At 40.1% G+C, this 24,244-nt stretch overlaps 1 pseudogene; it reads left to right on the top strand.

The window, feature by feature from the left end:
* The first annotated feature begins 4,669 nt into the window (after positions 1-4,669).
* On the top strand, positions 4,670-17,024 carry LOC139223429 (uncharacterized; annotated as a pseudogene).
* The last annotated feature ends 7,220 nt before the right edge of the window (positions 17,025-24,244 follow it).

Below are 24,244 nucleotides of genomic sequence, written 5' to 3'. Positions count from 1 at the left end.
TTAGTTAAACACACACCTGGCGGAGTTAATAAGCCATGCCGATTTCAAATCGCGCATTTCGCTCACTGCCGTTAGAGAGGAGAAGACCCTGGTTTCTACATACATTTGAAAAAGATAAGAAACAAATACATTTACTTGGACATGCTGTTAATCCTCATATAAAATCATATGTTAACGTCTAGTTGGGTGATATGTGTCATTGAAGCAGGTTGATACTAGCAAATGTTGACGTGCCTAACATGCTACTGCTAGCTGACATGCTACTGCTAGCCAACAAGCGGTAAACTATAGTCATTTAATAGGCACATTTTCTCTGGTAGAATATCAAATGAACAGCTAAAGTAAGTATAGTGTGTTTCAATGTAACTTAGATGCCCAATGGTGGGTTAAATAACGTTTCTTTGGGCAAATGGTGGCAAGTTTTTCCCGCAAAATGACAGCACTGGCTGTGGTGGGGGAGGGGTGGCGTCGTTGTCGTTGTCAAATACAGTGTTGGTTAAGGGTTAGTTAGCAGTTGGATGGTTATGGGGTTGCACAAATTAAAAAGAAAATGGATAAACGAATATTTAGAATAGTGTGTGCGTGCGTGTGACGGTAAACTGGTGTCGGTTATACCTGCACTCCTGTCATTGTGAAGCGGTGGCTCAGTGGATTAAAGTCTGGAGCCCACCACAGATATTTGTAGACCAGCATTAGCTGCAAACGCTGTGACATTAGAAATGCTGTGGTTAAGAGTCAGCTGTCATCAGCAGGCCACTAAACTCTGCATATTGTCATGTCTCGTTGTGTCTGTTAAGTTGGTTTTGTTCACTCGTGTTTTCTCTCGTCTCTTGCTTCCTGTTTTATTTTGAAAACTTAACTCTGTTTTCCCGCCTTGGTGATTGTCTGCCCCGCCCTGATTGTCTCCACCTGTTCCCCATCACCTTGTGTGTACATATAGTCTACGTCTCCCTTTGTCTTGTGCCAGACTGTCTTGTCCTGTCCGAGCATCATAGGTCACTTGTGTTTTTTGTAAACCAAGCCATAGATTGCCATGCCATGTATTTAGTAAGTATCTTGTCCATGTAAGTATTGTTTGTATTAAAGAGTTTGACATCTGATAGAACCTGTCTCGCTTCGTGCATTTGGGTCCACCCATTCTCTGAGCCCCGTGCTTAATACATATAGCCTCTGGTAGGCTTCTAGGCGGGGATGGTTGAGTAGGTTTGAAGCTAAATGTTATATTGAGCACAAAGATTTTCAAAACTGTCTTTCCATAGTGCAAGTCATTGGGGAAATTGTACTTTTTTCAGAATTAATATGATAATAGCTTTGTTTGGAGGTCATCTTTACATTTTTTTTTTACCATTTGGCTTGACTTCAAATTCACTTAACTCTGGGGTGCCCAATCCTGGTCCTCGAGGGCCACAATCCTGCATGTTTTAGATGTTTCCCTCTTCCACCTGATTCAAATGATTAGCTCATCATCAAGCTCTGCAGAAGCCTGATAACGATCCTGATCATTCGGATCAGGTGTGTTGGAAGAGGGGAAACATCTTAAACATGCTGGGTTGTGGCTCTCTAGAACCAGGATTGGACACCCCTGACTTAACTTCTTGTACCTGTGAAAGCTAAACAGCTAGATTTCTTTTCTATAAGGTGCAGTTTCAAAATGTCATGTTGCTGAAGGTGAAATACCAGAGTACCAGAAAGTACATCAGATTACACTCAGGTTTCACCTTTTTGGATTTCATCAATGAAGGTGAGTATGCATCTTAACAAAATATGTAACTACCTTCACAACAAGGAAGCACAAAGATTTCAATTTTTTTTCTGTTTTGTGCATAGTTTACTGGGACGTTAGTAATGTCATGATGTTTAATGGTAATAATGATAACAATATTATAATAATTATTTTACTTGTGTCACTTGACCTTTTGCCAGCAGAGAGCATGGCTCTTGCTGCAGGGTTTTTTGGTCTATTTTGACACTCAAAATACAGGGAGGGGAGGCACCGAAAATATATAATTAATATTATTATGCTGCCATTTCTATTACCATTCCAGAGTCAAATGAAATGCAATAAATGAAAAGAAAGAAATTATCTCATAAAAAAAAAATGTGAATTACAAAGCAATATCACCATTATAACCTAGCTCCAGTAGCCAACTTTGTCACTGAATTTGTTCCTTTCGGGCTCAAGAGAGACATGCTTTATGTATCTTTATCTGTTTTCATACTTATCTTCCTGTAATCAAAAACAAGTTTGGGCTTTCTGATGCCACTGAACTTGACGTTTTTGACGAAGCCGACACAGAAGTGGATGAAGACATCTTTCTTGAACTGATAGAGGCCAATCCGGATTTATGCCTGATAGTACGTGACAGCATTTCACATGGAGGTAGGTTTCATAATATAAATCTCTTGAAACTGATACGCCAATGGACAGGGTTGGGTCATATTACTTAGACAAGTTGTCAGTTACTCAATAAAAATGACATGGCTATTTTCATGATTAATAATACTATCCATTGGATTACAAAAAAGTAATCTAATTTGAAAGCTTTTGGATTACTTCAAAATCAAACATTTAAAATGTAAAAAAAATCATGCTGCCACAAAATGTTGAGTTACCTCAACACCACCCCCCCTTTTTTTTCTTTAAACATCTCAAAACATTTTCAGTGCAAATAAAAAGGAATAAAACTCCATTATTCATAAATGTAAGTCACCATTAATGGAACATGAGAGGAGTAACTTACTTTGATATATAATAGCATATATTCAGCATTTAGAATTGGTCAAATCAAATGATGCTTACAAAAGCATGCTGGCATAAAAGTATACTGTATTTTTTCATATTTTACAATTGCCATTTTTTAAAGTCTTAATCAAACATGTAATCCAGCAATCCTTTACAGTGTAACTATAATCTAATTAATCAGGCCAGATTAGATTTGAAAAAGTGTGTAGTTACCTATTTTTTGTAATCTTATTATATAAGCCTGATTACTTGTAATCTGTTACTACCCAACCCTGACAGTGGTGGAAGATGTGTTTCTTGAACTGATAGATGATGAGGTCAGTCCTGACAGCATTTCAGAGCAAGGTATGTTTCATTATAAAATCTATTGTAATCAATGCTAGGTTTTTTCTGCTTCACAACTATCGTCAAGGTGAGACCCCTTCATGTCCCTGACTGTCTGACTACTGTCACAAAGTAGATGAACAAAAATAACATTTAAGCAAAAGACAGGCATCGAATTGCAAAAACATTTTGAAAATGTGGGTTTGGTTGTGATTTTCCCATGCTTGTTACTAGGGCTAGGTGATATATTGATATATATTGTGTTAATTAATGCAGTATTTGGGGATATACAGTTTGTTATTTTAGAGAAAATGTGTATATCGAGATATATCTCGCAATCACGGAATAGCCTGAAAACATTGAGATATTATTTTTCAGCCATATCGCCCAACCATACTTGTTACTCAGGTTCACAGTTTGCAATATCAAAAATGTTGACATTCAGTAATTTTATTTATCATCGCTATCACAAATCAGTTCAACTAGTGGCTGTGCCGAATAGCACATTTCTACGAGGTCACACTTGTGTTTTTTCTTGTTTTTTTTTTAAAGATTTTTCTCCTTTACATCATTCAACATCACTTTCTTCAAGTGACAGTGACTTCACCAGTCAAAAAGAACGGGGCATTCCCACAGGCAGAAATATATCCAGCTTTGAAGTCATGAACAGGTCTACCACAGAGGTTTCTGAGTCAGAGGCTGTAAAAGAGGTACTTGAGAGCAGTAGATGTCATTTACAATTTTGAATAAACGTCATCAATCAAGGGTCAAACTAAATGGAGATTCTCACCAGAGTATAAGGATATTTAGAATCATAAACGTTAGATTGCAAAAGTTGAGGAAACTTCATTAAGTGAGGATGTTAAATTGAACCCAGGGTTTGGATGTTGCATAGCTCTATATTGTGTAACTTTTCTTTCCATATATATGTATGTATGTTATTCACATACATTAAATACTCGTTTCTTTTCTGCGAGGTTAATAGTGTAGTTGGTTGATGGGTAGTAGTTGAAACTAGAGCTGAACAACTAATCGAAATTGCTGTGTGGCCTACTCCAATTGTCAAATAGTAGGATAGCAATATTTGTTAACGGAGAAATGTGTGTCAAAATAAAATTTTAAATTGAATATGGTTACACCGCAGACGGGTTTTGGCCTACACATCATATTCTACAGACTCAAGAAAACATTATTTGGTGCAGATCCCCACAAAAATTATAATCATGTTTGCTTTTTAATTAAAAAAGCAAACATGAATGATGTTAAAAAAAAAAAAAAAAGACAAATCATATGGCAATTGCAACATCAGTCAAAACAATCACAATTTGATAAATTTTTTAAAATTGTTCAGTCCTAGTTGAATCCAGACTATATTGTTTTGTCTTTTAACCTGACCAGTTGTCAAAGAAATGTTATGCACTTGCTGCTTTACCCGATGTCTTTTGTTTTGCAGCACTGCTGTGTTTTTTGTGACTTTCCTTTGATGCATTGAATAACTTTTACCCTTACTCTAAAGAGATAATTCATGGTATATTGTTCAGATGATTTTCTCCTGGAAGACTGAATTGTAAACGGAGAACTTTTTTTGTCTTATGTGAGTAGATGGTAAAAAATGCCTTGCTCAGGAAACCTGGAGGTGACGATGTCATTGAAGAGTACAAGTCACAAAATTCGCTGAACCCCCGCACCCGGAGACGGCTTGTCAACATATTGGCTAGCCATATGACTGAGAATCATGGGTAAGCATTTCTTATATAAATTGTTCATTTTAAACCATTCAGACTGAAAGGCTTTATATTAAGAAAGAATGTAAAGAATTTTCAAAATGCATGGCATTGAATTAACATAGCTGGGACCCTACAGTCATTAGTGGGGCACTTGAATTGTCTGTTTTTGTATTTTAAGAGTATGATCTTGACCTGTTCTATATGAGAAGTATTATACGATAACTTCTGTTGGGTTTTGGTGCTCTATAGATAAAACTGACTTGAAATTAATTATTGTCTTTGCTCTAAAGGAGGATGCCTTCCCGTGAGCACAAGGAGAAGTATGCCCTGGGAATTATTGCACTCTTTCCTTCGCTGAAGGACCCTTTTTCGCCAAAGGGCTATGTAAGTTTTAAAAAAGGGTTACTTCCTGAAAACACCAGTTTTACAGACTAGAGCTTTGGGATTTTAGTTAACATGATTGATGCACTATAGTTATATACTTAAACAGTGGTGAAATATGACCTAAAATGCCACACCTTAGTACCACTAAATAATTGAAACTGGAGTATGCTACAAAGTTCACCTTGGCCATGGAGATGCAAAATACAATCACATCAATGAAAATGTTTCTAGTGGCAATCAGAATGAATTGGGTTAATAGGATATTACACATGAATTACAGAACGGCAAACCTATAACTTAAGTAACTGTCCTTTATTTTCACAGTGCAGTAACTGCACTTTCTGTAAGATCAATGGGTGATAGACCTTTGTAATGATTTTTTAAATAACTCATAACAGGAGCATTTCTATGATGGGGAAAAAGGCACTGGATATTTAGCATGACGCCTCAAGACCATGTCCAGGAATACAGAAAAACGGCCAGCCAAGGCAGCAAAAGTGGCTAAAGCGCCGGCGATTAACAGCCACATTGCCTGAGCAGCTTGATGGAGATGCCTGCACGGAAGCTATTTCATTTCTTGTTCATTCTCCTGATGATGCAAGTGTGTTTCAGAAGATGAAGATGACCTTGCAACATCGCCAGGACCTAGTGCATGATCCGCAGAGAACCACAGATGTCTTTAAAACATTCCCACGATTTTTAGATGTCAAAGGACTGGTGAGTTGTACATTTCTTTTTTTTAACTCCATTGTTTTGTTTGATTGGATGTAAGCAATGAACAATACACTGACCATTGGCTTGATGTATTTGCATGCGTGTATGATCAACAGCTGAATCAAGACTTCCTGCTGCTGTTTGGAGCTGAAACAACCTCCAAGATGCTTGAGAAGTGGGACACAGCATTCAAGCCCAAAGTTATTGTTAGAACTTTTTTCTCATGTAACATGATTCTGTAGGAACTTGTGTCATACATGGTATATATGTTACTCTCAAGTCAGCATACTACTCTTCCGACTCCGCTTTGTCTGGACAACTGGTTGTTCTAAGGAAAGATCAAGTCCATCTTGGGACATGCTCTCATGTATCCGGAACCAGATATAGCTTGTAGAATCCTATATATGTGGTAGCCTTACTCTGTATTCCTTAGTCTTATCTATGCCTGTGATGTTGGACTCCGAGCTCGTACACCTACATAAACTTCTTGAATGAATCTTGGACTCCTCTCTTCATTGCTGCAACCACAGAAAAGCATCCCTACAATTTGGCGTCACGAACCTGACGGTGCGGCTTTAAAGGTAAGCAGATTTTATCATTCGTTATACTTATGATGACTCTCTGCTTACCTGACAGACGTACTGTAAAGAACCTTGATGATGCATTGTGGTTTATTTTTATGAGACAAATTGTAATTGGCAGTATTGATTGGATTGTCATAATAGACATAAAATTTCTTTACAACTAAATCCTTTTGGCTGCAGAGTGTCAATGCTGATCGACTATCTGTAGGCCTACTTATAGTTTTTTGTGTTTTTTTTTTTTAAAAAAAAGGAAAGGCAATAAATAGGATAAAGAGGGGAGCTCCTCCATTTAAAGTGGTGTCTACGGGACATGCACTGACTGCGCAGTCCAGGGAAAAGCGTCAGGTCACTTATAAAGTGACGCTGGGCGGCTTGTAAAGAAAAGCGTCAGGTCACTTGTAGAGTGTCGCTGGACGGCTTATAAAGAGCGTTAGGTCACAGGGCTCATAATAAAAGCATGAAGTCATTGAGATGACGCTGCACGGTTTAATAAGAGTGAGGACACGCAGGGAGTGTCGCTGCACTGCTCAAAGTAAAAGCGTCAGGTTGCGCAGGTCACTTCGCTGGACGGCTTATGTATGTTGTAGTTGTGTACACACTGCTATCTTGACGGCCTGCTCGCACCAACGAACCCGATTTCTTGATGTGCAAGTGTTGTTGTTCTTGTTGCTATTATTTATTTATATATATATCATTGTCATATATTGATCGAGCAGCATTGAGACATAACAGCCTACCCTAAATTTAGCTGACAAAATAATATAATCAATTGAGAGAATACAAAGAGCTTCATTCAAGTCTTATGTATGTTTTGTTTTTACTAACTGTATGTAATATTAATCATGGGGTCACAAAACAGTAAAGTGTCTAGAGGAAATACGATGATTTACCTAGAAAGGAGAGGAAAGCTATGAAAAAGTTGTTAAAAACAAACCCCCACTTAAAGGAAGTTACAAAGACAACAATCAGCCAAATGTCACCTAGAGAATGGATACAATTAAAACTCGGATTTTATTATGTTGAACCATTTTTAACGGATATCTCTGAATGGACCGATAACCGTTATCCTACAGAAGGAAGCTTTGATAGAAACAAATTAGACCTAATTCGTGCATTTATAAAATAGACAACACTGCAGTTCCCAATCCAAACTGGGACAAGCAGTACATGATTGATGTATTCAAATCTTGGGAACTAATGAGTAAGCAGTGGCCAGCAAATATAAAGAAAGAAGAGAAGAAAAAGACTAAATTGATTATGAACATGCCTCAAAATAGAACCAGTTCAAACTGACGACAAACACAGTGTTAGTAACATACCAAAACCAATTCAAGATTGGAGGAAACGATGTGTTAGCGAGTGGATACAAAATTGCAAAAAAGTTTTTGAGACTAAAAACAGGAAATATAAATTCGACTTGGAAAAAGTCAGAGCTGAACCAACTAAATATGTCAGAGTATGGCATGTGAATTCAAAAAGATTTTTGCTATAATAAAGAAAGGAATAGATGTAGAAATAAACAACACGTCTAGAAGTATGATTGAAAGCTTTAGATCAGTGTTACGAAGTTATGAAACTAAAGCAAACATAAAAGTGGACTTCAATCAAATTGATACTAAAATTATCAAAGCTATTATATCTAGCATATCAGAGATAGACAAAAAGTATTCAGGACATGATTGAATATTTGATGATAGTAGAGGAAGAAGAGGAACAAGGGCAGAGCTCCTCAAATGAACAACAAGTAGAGCAGACCTCCTCAGGTGAACAACAATTAAACATTGCAATGCCTCTAGTAACTATGTATAAATAATTTTTAAATGGCCTGGATCCAAATGCAGCTTATACTTTCAAAATATCTACACCAGGCATTTACTCACTAAAACCAAATGAGCTGTTAAAGAAAATAAGGGAATTAGATGCTATTGGACTATTTGAAATGCCTAAAAATAAACTGCAAGCATTACAAATGACTCCTGAAATTCCTGAGCAGGTTATGGTTTACCAAAACACACCAGGTAGAGGCAGAGGTATAACTAGAGAATACAGGGACCTAAGACAAAATGGACTTCCTCGGTATAGAATGGGATGTAATTCTCCACTTCCACCTCAAAGAGGAAGAGGCTTTAACCCCGGGAGAAGAGGTTATGGATTTAGAGGGGTCACTGATGTTTGTCATTATTGCCAACAAGCTGGACATTGGATAAGAGACTGCCCGAAGAGGAGGCAGGAAGTATACCAAAACATAAATCCAGCACATGTTTACAGCCCATTCCCTTCGCAGAACAGGGCTCCTTACACACAGCAGCAGAGACAGGGAAATGATCAGCAACCTGACACAGCCCCTGAACACAGACCATTCAATGCATTATGGAAGCCATAGGAAAACCGACAGTGGGACACGGACGAAGATCGACATTTCAAAATAATAATAAACGCTTCTCAATTTCAAATCTCTAATAAACCATCTGAGATACCTCAATTAAGTTTATCTGTTTTAGGAAAAAGAATCCCATTTTTAGTTGACACAGGAGCCACAATCTCATGCATTAGACAAAAAGATTTGAAATGTCCTTTAAGTAGACAAACCGTCCAGTCTGTCGGTATTAGTGGTGTCCCACAAACAGAATCATTGTCTATCCCGTTACAAGTTGACTTAGTAGACATTAAGTTGCAACATTCATTTGTAGTAAGTACTACAGCACCCATGTCTCTATTAGGAAGAGACATATTGAGCAAACTTAATGCTGTTATTTCATGTTCATCTGATGGTCTTGAAATCCATATTCCTTTAAATAAAATATATCAGCTCTTTTCTTACAAGGTATGACTTACAAAGCTATAACTACCCTAACAAATGAAGATTTCATTTGTAGGATGTTTACCATGGATGAAATAAAGAAACTAGCATCATGTCAATCAGCAGTAGCCGCCAAAATTCTAAACCTGAAGCCAGTTGATCCTCCGTTCTCGAATGTACAAATTAACAATGTGAAAATGCAAGAAGTTCCACAACGTTTCTATATATGTTCATATGGACTTGTAATGTTGTGGAAAGATGTAATGGATAAAATTCAATTCTTTGTATGTGCTGTGCGAAGAGATTTCACAGATGTTGAACCCTTACTGAAATTATGTAACACTTACCTTAAAGTACCAGATAATAAAGATCAAAACAAAGGCTATATTGCCTGGTCCTATGAACATGACTCCACATTTTTTTGTAAAAATATTACAAAATGATATTAAGCCACAAATCTTGGAAAGAGAAAAGGGAATTGTATTAAAACCACCTTCAATACTAGCATCAGTACCCTCAGAACAATGGGCACTCCATGCTAACCATGTAGGATTATTGAAAGTGCCGCCCTACCAAGCTAAAATTAATCCTTATAAATACCCAGTATATGTAAAACAATATCCTCTGTTGAAAGAAAAAGAGGAAGGAATTCGACCTGTTATTGAAAGCTTACTGCAACAAGGAGTAATCATTAAGAGAAGATCACAAAACAACACATCCATAAACCCAATATTAAAGCATGGGACAAATAAATATCGATTCACACAAGATTTGAGAAGGATTTGGAGTTTATCCCATTGCTCCAGTTGTTCCAGATACAAACTCCATCCTAGCAGCATTGCCGGCAGACTAAGTATTATACAGTAGTTGATTTGAGTTCAGCATACTTTTCCATTCCAGTACATGAAAATACGCAAGACTTATTTGCATTCACGTATAAAAATGACCAATACGTGTGGTGCCGACTTCCAATGGGTTTTGTTGATTCTGCAGCAGTTTATTCCGCAGCAGTTGATATGCACCTGTCTTTATTGACCTTACCCGGACCGTCTATGCTATTACAGTATGTGGATGACCTCTTGGTGGCATCTCCTACGGAATGTGACTGTCTCCAAGACTCCCTCGCCCTTTTGACCCACTTTGCTAGAGGCGGACACAGAGCTTCACTAGCCAAACTGCAGTTTTGCCAGCAAGCAGTCAGTCAACTACTTGGGATATGTATTGAGAGATGGATGCCGATACTTATCTCCAGAACGAGTAAAAGCCATCAAAGACATTAAAAGACCCCAAAAAAAGACTGAACTGTTATCATTTTTGGGGTTAGTCAACTATTGTTGATCCTGGCTTGTGGACTATGCAACATATGACTCAGTGTTGCGAAAAGCCACGCTCAAGAGTGCTCCTGGAAAAGTTCAATGGACTGAAGAGGAATACACATCAAATACCTCCTCTGTACAGCCCCAGCCCTGGGCCTGCCTGATTACAAGCTGCAATTCCATCTTTATGTTGCAGAAAATGGCTTCGTCGCCTCCGCTGTGTTATCCCAAACGCATGGTGACAGGTTAAGACCAGTTGCATATTACTCCAAAACCCTTCCATTAATTATTCAAGGAATGGTCCCATGAGCTGTCGCCGCTGCTGCCATTATGGTGGAAAAGGCACAAACTATAGTTTTAGCTCATCCTTTAATGTTACATACAACACATGCCGTTAACATCATACTACTCAATATAACCGCACAACACATGACCAGTCAGCGACTTAGCAATTACGAACACATTTTAAAATCTTACAATTTCAACAACAGCTCACATAAATCCAGCTCTACATTTAAAAGTATTGCTACATGGCAATGAGGTAGAAGATGAAGATATACCTCATGACTGTATGGAACTGATTAATGCCACGTCAAGCATCAGAGCAGATCTACAACAAACGCCGTTAGAAAGTAATGGTTTCATTTTGTATTGTGATGGATCATCCATGAAACCAGATGATAAATACTATATTGTCAGGATACGCAATTGTTAACGACAAAGGTCAGTGTATAGAAGCACATAAGTTACCAGTATCCTCAGCTCAAGCAGCAGAATTGATAGCATTAACAAGACCATGCATACTGGCGGAAAACAAAGCTGTAACTATTTATACAGACTCTAAATACGCTTTTTCAGTGGCACATGATTTCAGTAAGATTTGGGAAAACAGAGGATTTATAACAAATGCTGGAAAACCAATTCAACATTCTGACTTAGTCAAGAATTTAACAGCTATGATGCTGCCAGCACAAATTGCTATAGTAAAATGTGTGGGACATTCAAAGCTAAACTCAGATGTGGCTAAAGGAAACAATTTAGCTGACAAACACACTAAGGATGCAGCAATTAATGCACCCTTTCCACTTTGGATGCCCACTACCTTAATCTTAGCACAACTCCCTGACCCACCTTTTACAGTTGAAGATCTAATTACTTTCCAATCTCAAGCTGATGACGCAGAAATAAGATTATGGGAATAGAAAAAATGCTACAAAGATGGTGACAAGCTATGGAAATCCAGCGATCAACGTGTAGTGTTACCAAGATTAGCATATGATTCTCTTATTACTTACGTGCATGGCGTAACTCATGTGAATTACAAAGCAGTAACTCTAAACTGTTTTTCACAATAGGATTAGAAAAGCAGGTAAGACAATTCATTCAACGTTGTCTGATTTGTGCGCAATGTAATCCACATGTAAATCCACCAAAACATGATTATTTGCCAAGACCAGAAGGTCCATTCCAGTCATTGCAAATTGATTTCACACATATGCCAAAATGCAAGGGTTATTCATACCTCTTGGTAATTGTGGACAGGTTTTCAGAATGGCCGGAAGCGTTCCCCACAAGGAAGGAAAATGCACAAACTGTGGTAAAATGCTTAATGGAACATGTAATTCCCAGATTCGGAATACTGTTGAGTATAGATTCCGATAATGGAACACCGTTTACGTCACGAGTAACTAAACAATTGGCACAAACTTTGGGAATTAAATGGACTTTTCATATTCCCTATCATCCACAAAGTTCAGGACAAGTAGAAAGAACAATCAAAGAGAAATTAATTAAAATTCATCAATCACGACAGATGAATTGGGTAGAAGCATTGCCCTTAACGCTTCTTTCGATAAGAGCAATGCCTAATAAGACCACTGGTTTATCACCTCATGAGGTACTAATGGCACGTCCTTTTCCTTTATGTGTTCAAGTAAATGAAAATTCAATGTTGGATTTAACACATTTGCAAGAAATGCAACACATTTATGTTAAAAACTTGTTTTCTTTTGTCTCTAAGTATTCCCAGCAGGTGATAGATTCTCTCCCCTTTCCAGCTGACAAGCCTATGCACACTTTTCAACCAGGTGACTATGTTTTGGTATGCAGTTTGAAGCCGACAGGAGGTGAGCCACACTACGGGCCTCCAACGCAAGTGCTTCTGGTAACACGCACCGCAGTCAAAGTCAAAGGTCAACCTCAATGGATTCACACAACCAGACTCAAGACTGCACCTCTAGCACCAGCACCAATGATATCTGTGACACCATCGACGGCATAGAAGTCGTCAGCAACGAAATCAGGGCCACCCAATGGAGATGTGACGTTAAGAGACAGCATGAGAAAACTACTAAATTTAAAATGTTGCAGACACATCATTTTATTGGCTTGGCGATTCCATTTATTATTATTGCATGCTGCATGCTTGTTTTTTGTGAATTTATTAAATTCGAGAAATACAAAAATGAAAAAAACAACATAAAACATGAAGAAAATGTAGTAGGAAGACGACAGGAGCATGAAGCTTTAAGAATGCTTGCACGCATGAAGAGAACAGACAAATCCACAAATCTGAAACCTAGATCCCACTTAGATGTAGACATGTTGGAACACGTCCCAGTGACAGAATCTGAAATGCAATGTTTGTATTACCCATTAACTCCTAATGCAACTGCATCTTATTACATTAACAAAGTCATCTTTGTGACAATAGAAGCTCAGGAAGTAGATGTTCGTGTTGATTATCAGTCCACAATCAACGAACACATTAGTACTAGAATTATTGTATTAAATTCAGTGACCAAAAGACGTACGGTAGAATTTTGTAATAACCTATGGAAACATTTAACACCTAATCTCTATGTACATTTGGATTCTGAAGCGTCTGCAGATTTTCAACCTATAGTTCTTCAGGCAATCCAGTACCCAGTTCCTCAAGTATGTGTGAATGCAATAACCAGCATTATACGATATAACATGGGATTTACCCAGGGATGTAGCCACAATTTATTTGTTTTTGCTCATTACCCGTTTCCAGCATTTCATTGTCTAATTTGGCTGTGTGTACAAACTTGTACACCTTTATCCCATCTAATTGGCAAGGGTCTTGTGCACCATATTGGATTCCAAAAACAGCCAATTTTAATTCAAGGTCAGAACGAGGACTCGATACAAAAGTTCGAGACGCTGATACAGCAGTTAAAACAACAGGTAAAGATCTGAAAACATTTGAGTGGCCGTCCCCAATACCATATGATTCTAATACACTGTGGATCATTCAAGAAAACAGTGAAAACCTACAGTATAAAGATGTGGAAATACATGCAGAATCTGATCATCCTTTTGCCTCAAATTAATGGTATCAGTCAATTCAAAGAAGGGTTAGAAGAATGACAAACAAATCATGTTATGCTTGCTCTCTTCTACCCCAATCAACTCAGGATTTATTCGTACTAGTGGCTAAACCCCTTATAGGTCTTAAAGGTTTACCTTCTTTGTGCACGTTAGCCTATCAATACGTAATTCAGAAACACCCCAAAACAGGTACTCACGAATTATCCAGGTCAGCTCCAAGGCCCATAATTAAACTTAATAAAATGCAATTTGGTCAAACCACTAAATTTGTTCATAAGATTAACAATTCTTTCTATAATGTGATTCAATATGCCATTTACTCTAACATCACCATTAGTAAGGGAGAAGGGGATGATGTTTCTGTTCTAAATGTAAAAGTTTAAATCTACTGAGAATTATCCCTCACTGATGGAATGTCCAACCTTTTTATGAGAAATATATTTCAAGAATTCCTGCCGATTTAGCAATCACGCCCATTAAATCTTCAGCATCGCTTAACTCTTCGGACATATTTGACGTATGTCTAGAAGGACGTCAGAGTAGACGGCAAGGCCAAATCATGGGTTGGTTGAAAATAGAACAGTGCCGTTTTATAATTGATTCAGAAAGTGATTATGCCCAATTAGCACAAATGGGCACCCCACCAACTACAAATTTTTATTGGTGTTGTGAAACTAACGTGTGGAACAGTTTACCTCCATTATTTCAAGGTAGATGTGGATTGTGCATGTTACACGACATAACCTATGTTGTTGAACCTGTTCAATATCTTCCCACACACGTGAATTCATCACGTTCTAAAAGAGATCTAACAGAGGTAACTGGATACATGCATCTCAAGAATTCGAACCCCACTGATTTGGCTACTAGATACTTTGAATTGGAAGACAACTTTCAAATTTACACCCATTCTCAATTAGTTTTTAGATCAATATTTTGAAATACAGAGCTACAATATGCTAACCATTACCTTATAGCTCTTACACGCCATGATCTAGCATTGGTAGCTAACGCCACACTTATGGGATTTCACGCTATCAGTAATGAATTTCGTATTCGATTCGTAGGTTTGTTAGTGATAATAGAGTAGCTTTAGATGCTTTAACAGCCCCTCAAGGAGGAGTATGTGCTATTGTTGGTGAAGGATGTTGCACATATCTTCCATCAGAGTCAGAAGGAATTGGTAATTTGACCATTGCCATTAAGAATCTTGAAAGGATTCAAGAAGGGATTGTTAACATTAACAGGGAAGCATGACTCACTGGAGGATATATAAACAACAAAGCATGGGATTCTATTAGCAAGTTCTTTGGAGGGAATGCCATTATTGCATGGTTAGTAGGACTAGGCGTTCCCATCATGGGAATCGTTCTCATTGTTGCTATAGTGATATGTTGTTGCCTACCCATCATTCGAGCACTAATTTTGAAATCTGTCTCTTCTATCACTAATATGACTATGATACAGAACCCGGTTAAGACAGTGAACATCTATGCGCATGCGGAGAGAGACGAATCTGACTCCACCTCCGTTTCTTCAAACTCATCATCTGAGGACGAGTCCGAGAGATACATGGACAGAGAGGATTGAGAAGAAGAAAAAACTACAATCATTCAAAAGATATTAATAACATGAACGATTGAAGAATCAGCATCATTGTACTGAAGAATTTGCCTGGGAAGGATTCCGCCCTCTCATATGTAGCATGGGAAGTCTGGGTGAACGGGGGGGTCGGGTTTAAAACAATAGGTCCCTCGTCCCCGGAGCCCAGCATGAAGGATAGCCATGCTACATTTAGGAAGGGGTAGAAAGAACCAGAGGAGTGTTAGAGAGATCTACTTTTGAAAGTGTGAAGAGTGTTCAAATTTGTTGAAATACAAATAGAAATGATGAAGTTAAAATGTTATAAAAAAAAAAAAAAGGGTGAAATTGTTAGAAGGTTTTTCTCATGTAACATGATTCTGTAGGAACTTGCGTCATACATGGTATATATGTTACTCTCAAGTCAGCATACTACTCTTCTGACTCCGCTTTGTCTGGACAACTGGTTGTTCTAAGGAAAGATCAAGTCCATCTTGGGACATGCTCTCATGTATCTGAAACCAGATATAGCTTGTAGAATCCTATATATGTGGTAGCTTTACTCTGTATTCCTTAGTCTCATCTACGCCTGTGATGTTGGACTCCGAGCTCGTACACCTACATAAACTTCTTGAATGAATCTTGGACTCCTCTCTTCATTGCTGCAACCACAGAAAAGCATCCCTACAGTTATCAAAGAGGCCAAACACCTGACTCAGTCAACTGAGCTGTGCCGACTTCTGAAAGCTTCTGAGAAACTCACAGAGAACGATGACACGAGTAAGTTACATGACATGCTTGGTTTATATTCCAAACAGCTAGTGCTATTTGCTTTGTGCTTTCTAAGTAGGTACTAATGATGTGTTTTGCCCCATTTTCCTCCTGATAGACTAGGACAGTGACATGCCTTCTCTGCTGCTCCTTCTCCAACTCTTGCCACCCACAGCTGGACGGAAGAGGGCCAAGATAAGTTCCAGTAATGCAGTGGACAAAATGGTACACTTTCACAAGGTATGTTCGTCTCATCTGTTCAAATCCAACAAGCCAGTTTTCTAATTATCTCAATTAGAAACAACTTGCAAAGGCATGTGGTTCCCCTAGAGATGTATGTTTGCAAAAAGACAGAGGACTAATCTAACTAATTTAAGATGTTCATGTTATTACTGTAATTTTTCTGTTTTTAGTCATGCTGCAGCATTGACGAACACCTGCGAGGAAGAGAGGGTAAACAGCCATATGCTTGCCACTGGCTGAACCCAGAACAGGACTGACACTTTCTACATCGTTGTGGACAAACAGCTCATCCCCTGCCAAGCTGCCAGCTCGTTGGGTGCTTTTGATGAACTATTTAAATCCCACTACGTGTTCAACCTATCTTATGATGAGTCCCTGGTCCAGTTCTATACTTTTGTGCAGACAACAATCTATAACATTGATGTTACCACAACAGATGAGTCTCCAAGAGTTCGTGAGTTACGTGCAAAACTCATCAACTAAAACACTGACAAAATGTTTAAGTGTTTCATTTGTCAAGCTGTGCATGTTCTCTGCCAGTCCTTGATAACTCAACTAAGAATTGATCACAGTTTTTGCCCGAGCCCTGCATGTTGAGTCTGTACTGCAAGACATCTGCTCGACTAACTGGGTAACTATCAGTGGGACAGAGTACAGGACAGGACTAATTATTTGCAGTGAGATTGAACATGAAATGCCTGTGTTTTGCAGAATAAAAAAGATACTTTTCAGTGAGCATTTTCATGCTTACCAAGTATTTGATAGTGATAAGAAAGATGTTATCAAAGCAGACAGTCTAGAAATATATAAGCCTTTTGACTTCCAAAGTGCTTATGGTGGAGATGAGAGCCTCTATATTGTACCATTATTTTCTTTGTAAATGTGCACATAGAGTTAAGTTGTGCCCAATCCCAATGGTTTTGTCGTGAATTCAAAAAAATTTAAATGATACATTTGTTGTAATGATTAACACTTAAGCTTCTGTAAGCACAGATGATAAAGAGATTTACAGCATGATAGTGTTCATAACTGTTTTTCTGTAGCCTTGCAGGTGACTAGAAGCATTTTCAGATTTGGTGAAAACATGTATACTTTTATTAAACACACTGAAACACTTACACTACTCACAAAAAGTTAGGGATATTCGGCTTTCAGGTGAAATTTCAGGATGAACCACCACCAATACATTTCCTGGTTCAGTTAGAATTGGTATTTTAACAGTCCTCCTCATCGTGCTGTTCACATTCTGACATCATGAGACCAAGACGACACCTAACTATTGATCAGCAGCACCTCAAAACTGGAGGCTTCAAACAGGTCCTCAGACAGAAGTGTCCACTGAGCTTAGAGGGTCACAGAGTGTCATCAGCATGTTGCAACAGAGATGCAGAGACTGGAAGAGTCACAGAAAGGAGAGGAGTGGACGTCCTTTGGCCACATCCCAATTTTACGTTTACCCTCGTTTACCCTCTACTGTTGGTAGATTTTCTTTCAATAAATTGTTTAAGATGAAGAAACTACCATTGCATGCTGATACTTAAATGTCCTACTTTCATGATATAATATCACTGTAGCATTAACTTTTTACATTTTCCATAAATTTCACCTGAAAGTCGAATATCCCTAACTTTTTGTGAACCCTGTATATATATATATATATACATATATATATATATATATATATATATATAGAAATACACTTTCATATGTCATAAAACAACACAAAGAATATTTAAAATTAACACTCCTTGTACTGCCCTCGCTACGCGTTCTCTTTGGCGTGGCTTGACAGCCAGATAACAGCGTGAAGTCCAATAAACCAAACAAGACTGCTTCGTGAACTTCCCAAATTTGTAAAACTGAAACATGACAGAAACATAAATCAGCATATTACATAAATACACGTTATACACAAACACATATCAGCACGAGGAAAAGTTAGCTGCAACAAACCTGTAAGCTAACAAGCTAACAGAGCACGTTAAACACTTGGATACCATTCTCTAATTAGACCTTATTAACATACATCGGCTTACTCACTGTAACACACAATGTACTTACAGACAAATGGCTTCCAAGGCATAAGCGTGTCGAAAACACTCAGCACCACACGAATCATACACGTCTCTGCCTTTCTGCTTCACTGTACAATCTGCCGGTCTGCCGGCTGAATTACCGCTCACCAGCAGGTGGCAGTGTTGTGCACCACGGCTCAATACAACTGTTATGAACATTTAACTGCTTTACAATTATTAATTCAAACTACTGCCATTAAAGGCAGCACACTCCCCGCTTGATATAATAACATTATATCACAACAAACACAATCAACAATCAACAAGGCAAAGTCCTGTCGCAGCAACATACTTAAGAGTCACTCAGTCTCTGAAAGAAGAATCACAGTCTCTGAAACTGGTCTCAGGAAAACCTTGGCTGTTCCATCCTTCACAGTCCGAACCTCCACCTTGCGGACCCTCTGGTCACTGCTGGGCAAGACTTTAACAATCAGTCCCATTGGCCACTCATTCCGGTGGGCCTGGCTGTCTTTCATTAAGAAAGACAGCCATTTCTTTAATGTTCCTCTTGTCTTGTGTCCACTTCCGGCGGCTCTGTAGAGTTGACAGATACTCTCCTTTCCATCTTTTCCAAAAAGTGTCGGCCAGACACTGGACTTGCTTCCACTGTTTCCTAAACAACTGTGGTGTGTCCCAATTTCCTGAGGGGGCTGAAAGAGCGCTCACCTTCTGGGTGAGGAGCATAGCCGGAGTGAGTACTTCAGGCACATCTGGGTCAGTGGATACGGGCACAAAGGGGTCTTGCATTCATGGTTACCATCACCTCTGCCATGAAGGTGCTCAGGATCTCATGTGTGAGACGAGTAGGCCCTTTCCGCAGCAACAAAGCATCCAAAATGCGCCTGGCAACTCCAATGAGCCTCTCCCAGGAGCCACCCATGTGAGAGGCATGAGGTGGATTAAACACCCATGAGCATCCTTTCTCCTGAAGATAGTCCTTAACTCCTGCATCGTCTGTGTTTATATCCAACTCCTTACAAGCTCCTACAATGTTTGTCCCTCTGTCAGACCGCAGAAGTTTTGCTGGACCACGAATAGAGAAGAATCTTCTCAAAGCGTTAATAAAGCTGTCCGATGACATGGTTTCAATCAGCTCAATATGCACTGCTCTGGTTGACATGCATGTGAAAAGCACAGCCCAGCGTTTGCTGTCCGTACTTCCTCCTCTTTTGCGCCGTGTTGTGATAGGCCACGGTCCAAAAATATCAAGGCCAACACTGGTGAATGGAGGTTGTGGAGTGAGCCTGTCAGCAGGCAGGTCTGCCATCTTCTGCTCCTCCAACTTCCCTCGTAGTTTGCGACAAGTAACACACTTGTGGATGACATAAGACACCAGACGCTTACTCCCAATTATCCAGTATCCAGCTGCTCGGATAGCTCCCTCCGTAATATGTCGTCCTTGGTGCGCTACTTGTTCATGGAAGTGTCTCACTAACAACGTGGCAACATGATGGTTGCGTGGGATGATCAGTGGGTGCTTTTCTTCCTCTGACAGATCAGCTAGAGAAAGACGGCCTCCGATGCGAAACAGACCATCCTTATCTACAACTGGATTTAACTTCCTGAGTTTGCTTCTTTTGAGACATGCCTGTCTATGTTCAATACAATACAATTCCTCCTCAAATGCATCGTGCTGGACGGAACGAATGATCACGGCTTTGGCTTGTGAGAGCTCACTTATGTTGGGCGTTTCCTTAAAACATTTCCATCCTGTCTTTTCTGAGTTGTCTGACCTTCCCTTGAAGGATGCAGCGACATGAATGAGCCTGGCTATAGCTCTGTAGAGTTTTCTCCAGCTCGAACAGCGCTCCCAGCGTTGTGAGCTGGGAGCTGCCTTCGTTGCCAGAGCTGTGACCTCAGGACAGATCTCATCATCTGCTTCAGGGTCAACCAGTGTGAAGAGATGGAATTCAGATGTTTCTGCTGCTTTGTCATGATATAAGAAAGCTGGACCTGAAAACCAGTTGGTATGTTGGAGCTGGGTTGCTGGTACCGACCTGGTTGCGTGGTCTGCAGGATTTGAGTCTGTAGAGACGTAGTTCCACTGGTGAGGGTGTGTGGATCTCCTAATCCGATTTACCCGGTTGGCAACATAAACAGAAAATCTTCTGGTGGAGTTGTGAATATAACCAAGCACGATCTTACTGTCTGTGAAGAACTGTACAGAATCCGCCACAATGTCAATCTCCTCTCTTATTAGCTCGTATAGCTCTACAGCCAGCACCGCTGCACAAAGCTCCAGACGTGGAATGGTGTGAGCAGGGCGAGGGGCTAATTTTGACTTCCCCATGACAAACCCAACATGGTATTGTCCCTCAGTGTCGGCAGCTCTCAAGTAGGCTACAGCTCCTACAGCTACTGTGGAAGCATCTGAAAAGATACACAGTTCTTTTCTCTGTGTTGAAGACAGTGAGACTGGAATGTAGCACCTCTGTATGTGAAGGTCTTCAAGGGCCTTTAAAGAATCCTTCCACAGGTTCCACTCTGCTTGCTTTTGTGGAAGGAGAGGAACATCCCATTCACTTTGTTCAGCTGACAGCTCTCGAACCAACGCTTTCCCTTGCATTGTTATGGGAGCTACAAAGCCCAAGGGGTCATACAAACTGTTGACTGTAGACAGCACACCTCTTCGTGTGAATGGCTTTTCTTCACATGACACCAGATAAGTGAAACTGTCGGTTCGTAAGTTCCAGGAGAGCCCTAGGCTCCTTTGAAGAGGGAGAGGATCCACTCCAAGGTCCGGATTCTTCAGATCTTTGGCACGGTCCTCTGCTGGGAATGCTTCCATCACCTGACTACTATTGGATGCTACTTTATGCAGTCGTAGGTTGGATTCTGCCAACATCTCCCTGGTTCGTGTGAGAAGGTCTATTGCCTCCTCTGGTGTGGCTACTGAGGTGAGACCATCATCCACGTAAAACTGTCTCTCAACAAACTGTCTTGCATCAGAACCATGTTCAAGCGCACCGTTTTCAGCTGCTCGTCTCATACAGTAGATGGCTACTGCAGGTGAAGGTTTGTTTCCAAATACATGCACCATCATCCTGTACTCAACCACGTCCTTGTTGATGTCATTTTCATCAAACCAAAGGTACCGCAGATAGTCTCTGTGATCTTCTCGGACAAGGAAGCAATAAAACATTTGCTGCACATCTGCTGTGAGGGCTATGGGTTCTTTTCGGAATCGCAGCAGAACTCCCAACAGCTTGTTGTTTAAGTCTGGTCCACTGATAAGCACATCATTGAGTGATGTTCCGTTGCACTGAGCACTTGCATCAAAGACAACACGTATCTGGTCTGACTTCTGTGGGTGATAAACACCGAATGATGGCAGGTACCAGTGTTCTTTACCTTGGTCTAAGGGTGGGGCAGGTTCTGCTTGCTCATTGTTTACCATATTCTGCATGAAGTTGACATAATCATCCTCCATTTTTGGCTTATTCTTCAGCATTCTCTGCAGTGAGCGGAGACGATTTAAAGCTTGCTCCCTATTGCTTGGAAGGTGATGTCTAGGTAAGCGAAATGGTAAAGGTGCCACCCAGCTGTTTTCTTTATTCTGGGTTACCTCTGCATCCATGATTGCCAGGAAAGCCTTGTCCTCTATAGAGAGTGCTGGCTTGTCATCATCTTTGCACCTGTCGAATACTGAACACCCTATGTTTTCTGGACTCATTGTGATACTTGTGTTCTCTTCACATGTAGGTGAGGTTGGAATGCAATGCTGTGTCACAACACTGTAGTTGTCCTTCACATGTATACTGTTTAGACATGGTCTGAGAAAGGATGTGCGTCCATTTTGTAATATGTTTGTTTTATAGATATTGACCTCTGATGGCTTGTGAGCTGTTCCCAAACACACTTCTCCCACAATCACCCAACCTAGGTCCAGCCTCTGTGCGTAAGGTGCGTTATGTGGCCCGTTGATCTGCTCACGTACCTTGTGCACCCGTAGGATGTCTCTTCCTAAGAGCAGAAGGATAGGAGCGTCTTGGTCTACAGGTTGAATCTTGTCAGCAACTCGCTGCAGGTGTGGATGATGGTGTGCAATCTCTGCGGTGGGAATTTCTGTCCTGTCATCAGGCACCATGTCACACTCAATTAAGGTAGGTAAGGGAACCTGCAACTTCCCATCCATAGACTCGATCATGAAGTTAGATGCTCTTCTACCTGAAGTCTCAATTTTCCCAGAACAGGTTTTCAGGGTGTATGGTGTGTAGCTGGCCTTTAACTCAAAGAGGTTGAAGAACTCTGTCTTGGCAAGGGACTTGTTGCTCTGTTCATCCAACACAGCATACATTAGAACAGCTTTGGCCCTTTTTCCAGCAGGATATGCTTTTACCAGGCATATTTTGGAACATGAGCGTGCACTTCCTGTATTCCCATAAATCTCTGTACACTTGGAGGTGACAGAAGAATGTGAACTGTCACCTTGCTCCCCGCTGTCATCTTTGTTAGCCATGACTCTTTGTGTGGTTACAGGAGGTGGACCTGGATGCAGAGCTGCAATGTGCTTGTCACTGTCACATTCAAGACACTTAACAGTTATCTTACAGTCCTTTGCAAAATGCTGAGTAGACCCACTGCATCTGTAGCAGATACGATTCTCTCTAAGATATGTTTTGTGCTCCTCAAGGGTTTTGTCTCTGAAGAGCTTACACTTTTTCAGTGGGTGGGGCTTCTTGTGTATCGGACACTGACGATCTGGTTCATCCAACTTCATAACAGAACTTGTCTGGATGCCTGTTAATTCTGCAGAGATGTCTGTTTTGTGTGCAGTGATAGATGTTTTCTTACTGTTCCCCATAGGCTTTTCTGTCCTGAAGGAGGCATAACAGCTGGAGGTGGATAACATGAAGCTTGGGTCATTTTTTATCTTTGCCTGTTGCCGGACAAATTTGGAGAAGACAGTGAAGGGAGGAAAAGCAACTCCATAACCCTCCTTGTACTTGCTTCCAACGGTTGTCCATCGTTCTTGCAGGTTATAGGGGAGTTTTTCCACAATGTGTTTGACTCCACGAGCTGTATCCAAATATGACAGTCCTTGTAGAGCACCATCTTCCTTAGCACACTCTAGTTCAAGGAGAATGTCACCTAGCTCTCTCAGCTTAACATTGTCTTTATTGGTCAGTCTTGGAAAGTTTTCTATCTTTTTGAGCAATGCGTCCTCGATGACTTCTGGCGTCCCATAACTCTCTTCAAGACGTTGCCAGACCATGTTAACCCCTGCTGTGGGATTGAGGACATGTACTGCTCGAATTCTCTTAGCCTGTTCTGACGATTCAGGTCCAAGCCACTTTGAGAGCAGGTCCAGTTCTTCCCTGAGTGACAGGTTCAAGTCCTTTGTAGCACTACAAAAGGAGGCTTTCCATGACCAATAATTTTCAGGTTTGTCATCAAATTGCAGAAGACCAGCCCTCACCATTTCTCGCCGGAGAAGATATTTTGCAAAGTCTTGTGCACCTTGAGGTTCAGGTGAGTGCCTTCTTTCAGGATTGGCTGTGTGCTGTATGGTAGGAGGCTCTATTTTAATGTCTCTGCAAGGCTGCTGTGTTTTGCCTTGGATAACATGGTGAGTTACAGGTTCAGTGTTATGTGCTTCTAAATGTCTTGTAATTTTATCAGGTGAGT

The sequence above is a fragment of the Pempheris klunzingeri genome, chromosome 24 (genome assembly GCF_042242105.1).
Source record: "Pempheris klunzingeri isolate RE-2024b chromosome 24, fPemKlu1.hap1, whole genome shotgun sequence".
Lineage (NCBI taxonomy): Eukaryota > Metazoa > Chordata > Actinopteri > Acropomatiformes > Pempheridae > Pempheris > Pempheris klunzingeri.
This window is presented reverse-complemented; position numbering and strand designations above follow the sequence as displayed.